The sequence below is a fragment of the Pteropus alecto genome, unplaced genomic scaffold (assembly GCF_000325575.1).
Source record: "Pteropus alecto unplaced genomic scaffold, ASM32557v1 scaffold75, whole genome shotgun sequence".
Lineage (NCBI taxonomy): Eukaryota > Metazoa > Chordata > Mammalia > Chiroptera > Pteropodidae > Pteropus > Pteropus alecto.
Genome location: NW_006440638.1, coordinates 6,553,564 through 6,564,041, shown reverse-complemented (window position 1 = coordinate 6,564,041; position 10,478 = coordinate 6,553,564). Strand labels below are relative to the sequence as shown.

The 10,478-nt window shown below is 35.1% G+C and overlaps 1 pseudogene; it reads right to left on the bottom strand.

The window, feature by feature from the left end:
- Nucleotides 1-312: 312 nt before the first annotated feature.
- Nucleotides 313-431, bottom strand: LOC112484467 (annotated as a pseudogene).
- Nucleotides 432-10,478: the final 10,047 nt, after the last annotated feature.

Here is a 10,478-nt window from a genome sequence, read left to right as displayed (position 1 = left end):
GAGCCAGGATGACTACAGTGATGGGATGCAATAATCATTGGTTCTCTTCTCTTCAGCTAATTTATTACAGTATTTGTGTTCTGGACTGGACTCCTTTTGGGAAGTTGATGGGTCTAAAACAAAAACTGAGTAACTGGCTAGATTATCAGACCTTCAGAGATGACATTTGATACAAGGATTGCAACATTGTTTCTTAGAATTTTTTTCTTAATTCTCGAGAGATATAAAAATTTATCAAATTTATCAGAAATTGAAAATGTCTTAGTGACTGTTTTATTTATTTGTTTGTTTGTTTGTTTGATTATTTATTTTTGCTTACAGAACCCTGTCTTCCTAGGTGGTCTCCCATCTAAGTACTAACCAACCCTAACCCTGCTTAGCTTCCAAGATCAGACAAGATCGGGTATGTTCAGGGTGGCATGGCCGTAGACTTTAATGACTGTCTTGATTATCTTTAGTAAATGACTAAAAAAAATGTATGAAATATCCTCTAAAGAATCCACATACTTTTCTCAATCTTTCATGTATGTTACATTCATTATTCTTGTCACCATTGGGGCTCATCAGTGTTTTGTGTCGCCCCAGTGTTAGAGGGGAGAGAGAGGGATAACATCGGCACAGACGTGTAGTTAGCATTTTTCCTTGATGTCAGTGCCTAGCTGATCAAGAGGGGAAGGTTTAGATGATGAGATGCCCAGTTGAAAGAATGAACAAGGAGCCGACATGAGAATGAAATGGCAGGCACCAACTTTATTGCTGGGAGTGCGTGCTTCCACTAGGGGACTGCATGGGCTTTATATATGTCAGAGAACAATAGTGGCATTCTGCCACACTTGCGTAATAAATAATAAGCTGAGTCATACTTACATAAGTTAGGTGCAGACACCCTATTACATTAACGTAACATTTTAAATCCAGAGTCCTATACCTGGATCACAGCCAGACCTGGGACCCACACTCTGTTCTTCCTCAAATGACACAGCGAAGAAGCACAGGTCACTGAGATTTAATAGCTTTATTAGAAATATATTTTAGAAAGACAAATAATGCCCCAAGGAGGCATATGGAGAAAAACAAAGAATGAGCCAATGAGGCACATTGTCCCAGCTCTGTAACCAACACAAAGGGGCCGAAATAGCTACCAAAGGGCAAAAAGGCCACACAAGGCCACCAAAAAGAATCCAGAAGGGCAAAAAGGGAGAGGAGAGCCCAGAGGGCAAAAAAGGACTCGGAAGTGGGAATGTCTGCCTTATATTTGGGTCGTGACAGGTGGTTGTAAAGGCATTCCTAGGTGATTGGCAAGTGAGGTCATTTTGACTGGCACCCGATTGACACTAGGCAATAACTGCCTAGTGTGCATGTGCGTACCCAGAATTCAGTCTGTTATAATTAGATTCATGAACTTCAAGGCATAGTCATGATATTATAATGATGGTATAATGAGGCTGAAGTTAGGGGCAGTACTTTCTGCACATGCATTTGTAGCTGGTTTAGCCAGAAGCTTTTATAGTCTTTGTGCTCTAGGATTTGGGGTAATTTATAACCTTAAAAGGGAGGTGTTTCTGGGAGGCCCTTAAGGAAGGTCTTCAAGAGAGGTTTCTATGATTACAGAGCTGGGCTCCTATTCCTTTGGTCACCTGTCTCTCATGTCTGACTAGCTACCTAACATTCTCAAAATTAATCATTGTTAAAATATACCCCCAAACTTAATTTAAAAAAGTAGATAAAACATGTTCTGTTTTTCCAACATTACTTGCTGAGAGGAAAAAATTTTAGCTACTAGTATTTGGTTGTAATGAGAAATCTTATCTCTATTCCAAACTCTGAATAAAGAACTAACCATTCTGAAATTATCTGCTTTTTAAAATTAATAATTAAATCAACAAAGATTAACATTTGCATTTTAGGAATGAGAGATGTGTGCTAAAAGCTATAGACCACTATATAAATCTTTTTTTAATGTTGCACTTTGTAGGTTACTCTACAGATTGTCCTGAGTGGAGCAGAAAGGTCCTATTGATCCTGCTTTACAGATAAGACAAGTTGAGCTCATAGGCAGTAGGAGACTTTTCCATGATCTCAAAGCTTAACAATAGCAGAACCAGGAACTTGAGTCTTCAATCTAATATAGTTTCCTCTGTAGCATGTCACTTCATTAAGTTTTCAACTCAGCATACCAAAGTATTCTAATGAAAAAAACTATAATCCCTTTCAACCTAACACATTTCTTTATAAACTGTTCTTATTGAAATAAATTAAGAAATCAAAATATAGAGAGCTGAGTTTCAGTATCAGATGACAACAGCTAGTTTCCTTTTATGGATATTAAAAATGTTTGCTCTAGAATGAAATAACAGGAGGTGGGAGGGTGTGTGGAGTAGGAGATGCTTAGTGATACTACAACCTTGCAGGCAGCTCCTGCTCTACTATCCCTGGTTTTACACTTCTGGCTTCTGGTGGCTGAATAAGATAAGATTTCTTATCTTACTAATTTTATCTGTGAAAATTCTACAGTGTGAAAACTAACAATTTTTTTTCAAATTACTATAAATGACTTGAATGTTTTTAGAGGTTTCCTATATTGTCTTACAGGCCGCCTATCACATTGCCAAAAATTAAATCCAAATACTAATTTTTTCTTATATTTTATATTTAAAAATTTGAGTTTCAGAACTGATTTTTATTTTTTTTGCGCCTTTATTTCTAATGACGAGGAAGAGAAGAAATAAAGATAAAATGTTCATAACAGTTCATAACAGTATCACTGTAAAGGAGAACAAAAAATGAATCCTTGCCAAGGGCACCTGATGCGAGCTGTGCCCTGTGCAAAGTGAGGGCACATTTGAACCTTTCTTATCAAGAGATCTGCATGGCACTCGTCTCGCAGTGTTACTTGATCACAGCAGGATAAAAATGCACACCCAGGACAAATCTGTAAACACTAGCTTAATCTACATGGGAAGATTCACTGTCATCTCCTCTGACAGAAAAAGCCCCCAGGACACATTCCAGCAGTGACAGTTACCTCAGTGTCTTAAGAATCTTGTTGGATTTATCACAGAACCATTAGAAATGTTAGAAAGCTGCTCTGGAGGAGCAAGAATCGTGAGTATTTTGTTAGAATTTCATTTCTTTTAAGGTAAATTAAGTTTTTATTTTACATTAAAATAAAAATAATTTTGTTGGACTAGAAGCTGGAATGTCTTCAACATTATTACATAACAGCATCATTTATGTACTATTATATCGTTAATCACTATAACTACTATGTATTTTAGCATCATCCATCTAATAGAATAGGTTAAACATGATCATCCCAATATTTAATATTATCATCTTAATTAACATGTGTCAGTACAAAAACCACAAAATGATTCAAGGTAATATTTAGGAAAAAATAAGAGCAGACTTATAGATACTTGGAAAAGAATTCTCAAATGTTGGTAAAAATTAAACAGCTTTGTGTAATGAAATGTAATTAATCTACAAAGTATAATTTTCTCTGAGTCTTGGAAATGTTGCATGTGAACCTTCATAATACTAAATTTGATGAAAGACAAATAAGCAAGGTGGCTCCATAGTGTAGTGGTTAGCCCATCTGTTTTACATGCAGAAGGTCGTGGGTTTACCTCCACCCCAGGTGGAGCCACGAACCATACCCAGGGGTGGGGAGGCACCAGGCCCCCCGCCCCAGTGCTCTGAGTGCTCCGAGTGTGCCGGGGGCACCAGGTCCTGGGAGCGCCAGGCCCCTGGTGCATGCAGCAAGCCTGTGGGAGAAGACGCTCCACCTTCAGAGATCCAGTTCTTAAGAGGAAACGGCAAAATCCATAGGTCAGGGGTAGAAGTTGGGGGAGGGAATTAAAGGGGCAGAAGGACAAAAACAAATAAACACCTACCCTCACCCCACACACAGAAATCTACAGAATCCCAGCTTTTGAAGACTTACTTCTAGTAAAATGTGAATCCTCATTATTAGAGGTGGTGTTAGTGGAGTAGTCAAGAACACCTTGAGAACTTGATGAATGTGATAAACTTTCTTTTCAGATAAAAAACCACACATAGAATATTTGGTATACAGTTTCAGGGCATTTGCCAACCCCATAAAATCCTACTATCTAGAGTTAAGAACACCTAATGTACACATTCAGGTGAATGATCGATTCTGAATATGGCCAAAGTACTATGGAGGGAAGGACAATTCCCATAGTCATTCTGCGCTGTCATCACAGCTGGAAAATGTGGACTTTAAATTTCCTCTAATGCCCTGCCTGAGTTCACCTGAGAATTGCTTAACTTTCAGCTTTACTTTTATTTAATTCAACATCTTGGCTAATTCTTGAGTAAACATATGTTTGACTGTACACATATGGAGAGAAACATATTGGAAACATTAAGTGTAAAAAAATATTCTACATTACTTACTTCCATATATGTTCATTTGAATAAGGTGAAGCATCAAAAAAAACTAGTTACCAGGAGCCTTATTTATCTAAGATGAATACCTAGAGATATTCCTTAGTATTAGTGTCAGTGTTTGCAAGAAAAAATTATCCCATTAAAATAGCCCTCATGAATAATTCAGAGAGTTCAATTTAATGGAGAAAAGGAGAGACAGAAACAGGTTATCAAATTTGTTGGAAAGCCATGTTGCTGCACAGCATTTTTTTTTTTTATGAACAGTCATAATATAGGTTATTCTTTGTTCTCTAGCTACATGAAGGAGTAGATTTCAACACATAAATTTTTTACCTTTAGTTTTTTGCTTGTAGCATTTATAAACATCTTTTTCAAATTCCTGATATTCTTTGCTGTTGTTGTTGATAAGAAATGTTTGTCAATGTTGAAATAGTAACAGACTTAAAGAAACTGGACATAACATGGTAAACTTTCTGTATGGTAAAGATGATCACTAGCATGATTATAGTGGACAATGTTGTTTACTCTTGTATCGGCCACTGTATGGTACAAAGAAACAGAAGTTACTCTAAGAAGTCCTTGAATGAAGGGTTTAGCAGAGATAATTAAGCTTACACATTTGGGAGAGCTGGGAGAGCAATGATTGGGAATAGAGATGGATGGATTAAGGAGAAAAAAGGACAACAACAGGATTGAGTAGTTCACCAAGCATAAGAGTTTTGCTTATTTATAAAGGTTTCAGGGACCACTGTTCCTCATATAGAGAGTCCTGATATGTAGGATGTTTCAGATCTGAAACTTAGTAACCAAAGTTTTCTGAGTTTTAACTATTAATCAACAAGTTCCTTTGTTAATGTGTGAATAGCATAACATTATTTTCTCTGGAAAAAAAAGAAAAATATATTATCAATCATATTTCCTGCATTTCTGTGTTTTGAGTGTCAACTATGTAACCATATTAATCATCTTTATAACTTATATTTTATAAAGACAAACTTTAAATGTTAATAATTATGGCTCAAAGAGTCTCTGAGTTGTGTAGTGCTATTTTAGTTATTATTTTTTCTTAACATCATGATGATCAACAATATTGTTATTATCATCATCATAGAAGCACTAAGACTTCATGATGGAAGGAAATTGCGTAAACTGAAGTGACAGACATAGTTTTGTGGGAGAGATGGCACTTCACTCAACCCTTGTAGTGAGTTTTTTAGGGGGTAGAAAGTGGCAGTTTTTAAGAGAGGCAGAAATGGGAAGGATTGTGAGTTGGAACCAGAGGCAAGGTGGTAAGAATCTGAATCATACTGTGACGGTGAGAAAAGATGAGAAGGTGTGGATTCAAGAGATATTTCTATCTTTCAACTAATGAGTAATTTTTACCCATATGCTTGAAAAACAAAAATGAAAACAAGACAGGAACCAATTGTGAGCAACATTCTAGCACAAAGTGCATACCTGCTCCAGGTAAAAGGCTTCCATCACTCTCCACTGAGCCTGGAAACCCCTAAGAAGGTGGTGTATATTTTCTAATTGCTTAAATTTTCTTTAGGTCCACTAATAAGATTTTATAGCTTTGTTGATATATAATTATAATTTCCTTTTTAAATGCATTGTTAATTTTGTCGTTCTTGTTTTTATTACATTATGGTTAAGAGTGGGCTTCAGAACTGGACCACTTGGGTTTGAGTTCTGTCTTTTCCAATTCCTAACTCTATGACCTTGGACAAATTGCTTAAACTCAATCTCCTCATATATAAAATGAGAACAGTACTTTCTTCATTTGAGTGTTAAATAAGATAATGCATATAAAGAATTTAGAATGCTCTGGAATACAAGTGTTCAGTAAATGTTAATATTATTAATATTTTGAAGTTAGCTAATTTCTGTCTTGTTCAATGGGGATCTAATGTATTATTTAATATATAAAGCTAATATGACATACTATCTATCTGGAAGAAATAATTGTTTATAATAAGAAAAAGAGAAAAAAAGAAACTCTTCATCCACGTTTTTAAAGCAGCTCTTTCCTCCATAAGTTCAATTTTTCCAGGTTTCTAGGTCTTAGGCCTTCAGAGTCCTCCCTGCATCTTAGCTTTGGTTCGCTACTTAACCAACATCAGAGCAGCTCATTCACCACTGAACAGTGGTTCAGATTTTACAGCATTTAGACATTGAAACATTGAGAGATGAACCTCTTACAACATTCCCACAATCCATTTTCAAGTCATGTATCTCTTCTCAATCTTGGTTTCCCTTCTGTAAAATGTGAGTCTGAATACATACTGAATCTATCTCAGTTATTATAAAGATGTTCAAAGGAGCAAATATATTTAAGAGTGCTTTATGAAGTCTAAACTGCTGTTCAAATAGACTTTATTTTCTTTACTTACATATTCTCCATTGTTTACCCTTCACATCCAGCGTAGTTAACTTACAATAAAATCACTTTCCCTTTAGGAGATTGCCTAATAATGCCAGGATGAGTGGGAAATAGGTAATGTACGTGCTGGAAAGCCTTCCCTCTTCAAATTCTCTCTCACGCACAGTTGTCTGTTCTCCAATGCCACTTCTTGGTAGCCTGCCTCTATGCTTTCATGTGTGTCGTTTCTCTAGTATCAGTGGCCTTCTGCTAGAATCAGACCCACAAAGAAAACCTCCCATTTCATTTTCAGAGAAATTAAATCCATGCTTCAACTATCTAGATAAAGGTTTCTAGAGATTCTGAAATACCTTGTGTCAGTATTCAATTTTGAGCTAGATCAAAAGACCAGATCAGAGCACAGACTTCTGGTCTCAATGGGCTTCTGAAAATGTCTGAGGTGTTCTCATTGGCCTGTAATCTGGAGGCCAGTTTGTTTTATTGAGTGACTAATCCCTGGAATGCTTAACCCTCTGGCTCTCCTTTTAAATTTATTACTGGCATTTTCTCAAACCCATACTACTGTATGCTTCCAAACTGATAACCTCTTTCTTCTGAGGCTTGTGAAATCCCAAATCCACTCTAAATAGCTCCTCTACTTCCTGAGACATTCCCTTCACTTCCAACTTTAAAACAAATCTGCCTCTCTCCAGAGAATGTTTCTGTGCCAGCTTCCTTCATCAGTGGACAACTGAAGTTGGCTTACTTCTATCTATGGTTAGACTACTAATGGTTTTAACCATGAAGAAAACTCTGTAATACATTACAAGGCTGTTGCCACTTTTTTCCTTTTGTTTTTTGCTAGTATGAATGTGCTGGTGGCTTTTAAAAAAAATCTTACTGCTACAATAACTAATGTTTGATAATAACTTGGACAAGTTTTAAGTTTCCAGGCCAAATATATATGAGGAATTAGTACATCATAAAGTACTATACTTATAGATACTTGATAAAATATTTTCTCATACATTATCTCATTTTTAAACTTAAAACGGTGACAAGAAAGGTCAGCTCTTAATTATTATTACTTGTTTAAATAGGAAATTTAAGTCCGAGTGGCAAGTGACATGCCTGAGATCACCCGATGAGTGAGAAATAACAAAGTGAGAAATAACTCCCCTCTTAGACAGCAATTGTCTGATGCTCATTTAGTATTTTTCTATACAACTACAGGTTTCCACTTTAAAACATTAATTTTTATCATTTATATGTCATAACATATGGAATTTTTAATGCATATAATTTTATTATATTATTAATTCATTATTTATAATTTAAAAACATGATCTTGTACCGACTCTCTCTATAATCTTACACTTAAACAAAATGACCTTCTAAGAATGGTTTTCTGGACAAGCATAGCCCTCTTAGCTGTCAAGACCAGATGCTTGTTTCCCATTTAATGGAAAGGGCTTGCATGGGTGAAATGGTTTTATCTGAACCTAAACCCTTGCCATCAATAAGCAACTGGCCTGAAGGCACGAAGCGACAGAGTAATACTTTCACAATTAATTTTCTTAACTGGCACTGTTGGTCTTTGGAGACTGGCCTCCTCTATGGGACATTGCTTCAGAAGCAATAGTGAATATTTTTCAGTATATAGCCATTGCTAGTTTTCTTTACTCCCAAGGGGTGAAATAAATCTATGTAAGCTTTGCATTTCTGCGGCTAATTCAATGCAGTCTCAGAGAAGCCTGTTCTTTACCACATTTAAACATTTTTTTTTTTTTTTTTAGAAAAGCAGACTAAATCAGCAATCAGGAAAAGGAAACACTAAGATAATTCATATTTTTGAAGTTCTATATACATTATTCTATCTTAATCTTTACAGTAGTCTTTTGAAACTATTATTCTCATTTTTTAGATTAAAAAGTTGAGGCTCAAGTATAGATAATTTGAACAGAATCAGAGAAATATAAATTGACAGAATTCCATTAAATTCTAAATGTCAGGTTTTTCCCATTTTTTGCATAGTTTCACAAAAACTCTATGTAGGAGTGTCTTCTCCAGAGCCGTCATGTACTCATTTTGTCTGAGTGCTATAACACCAGTCCAAATTTCTAATTTTAAACAGTCTTAGAAGTTAAAACATTATCAGAGACCAGTCATTATTTCTTATGTGCATTAAAAGACTGATCTATATTGTCCATAAGCAACATGCTCTTTCTTTTGATCTTTTTTAGAAGGCACTCTGTAAACAACATTCCAATTTAGAAAAGAAAGTCTACCTTGAATGTATACTTGGTACCAATTTCTGTTTTAACATTACTGACAGTGTCACTTAATTTGCCTAGTTGCCTATGGTCTAAATGTAGGTAATTTACAAACCTCTAACAATTTCAGCTTTGCTAAATGGTACAGAGGACTGCAATTACATTTAAAATGCATTGGTGCTCTATATGTCAGTAAAAAGCACCTATAAAGACATAATTACAATGTAATTGCCCACAAGTTCATGAAGTAAACATACATTATTAGAAGGCACTCATCTGTTCAATTTAAGTAACATTACAGCTAACATATTGCATAAATAGGGAGCCATTTTGTGACTAGTTACTGTAATAACAGTAGTTTAAATTAAAATGTAGTGCCTAAGTATATATATTCTTAAGATCACTTCAAATATGTTATTCAATATCCAGTGGCTTGATTTTAACCTTTAAAAATTGCATTTTAAGTATTATATTCATTTTTGGAAATATTTATATCATTGTATAACATCAGATCTGATTAAAAATTGATGTTATGAAAAAAGCTTTTCAAAAAGTTTTAACTCTGGGAAGAGATACACAGATTTATGTTCACCATGCATTTAGAAATACGACACAGATATAATAGAATGGTCAATTAAGATCTAATGCTGTACAGAACACACAAATCAGTAGCTTGAGATCATTAAAACATTTTTACACTGTATTATTATAAATATACCATCTCAGGCTTCATATTTTCATTTATCATATCATACATATATGCATTACTTATGCCAAAGAATTTGAGCTGCACATTTTAGAGGAAACGAATAGCATGAAGAGTGGCCTTAGGAATCAGTCTTGCCTCAAAACATTTTTATGGTTCCTAGAAAATGAATGGCTGTTCTTTGTTTTAAATACTGTGGAGGAAGTGAGTGGTGGATGTGGGGGATATAGGAAGGAGAAGACCACATACCTGAAACTTATATCAGCATAATGTATTAGTAATAACTACATTTGTAACATAGGACCTTTTGTCCTGAAGCTTCTCAAAGCACTTAGCAAACTCTATTTCAATAGCATTTTGACATACATCTAGCATTGGGTTGAAAAACAACAAGAAAATAGGCAAGGAAGCAAGATGCCTTATCCCATTGTAGAGGTAGCCAAATTTTAGCCAGAACGAAAGACAACAAACAAAACAAACTTTTGGCAAGATATTTCAGGAGCACTTTCTAAATAAGTTCGGTCCATAGTATTGCGAGATAAGAATGTTTTTTGCTTATGCTCTTCTATTTTCATTTCCCAAAAGATGGAGTCAATTCCTATAAGATAGCTCTAGAGAATCATCACAGCTCTCTTGGTTAGGCTAATTAGATAAAAATAAGCACATACTTCGGCAGACATATTTTTTCTCCAATTCATTTACCTACTTGTTTTTATTGACA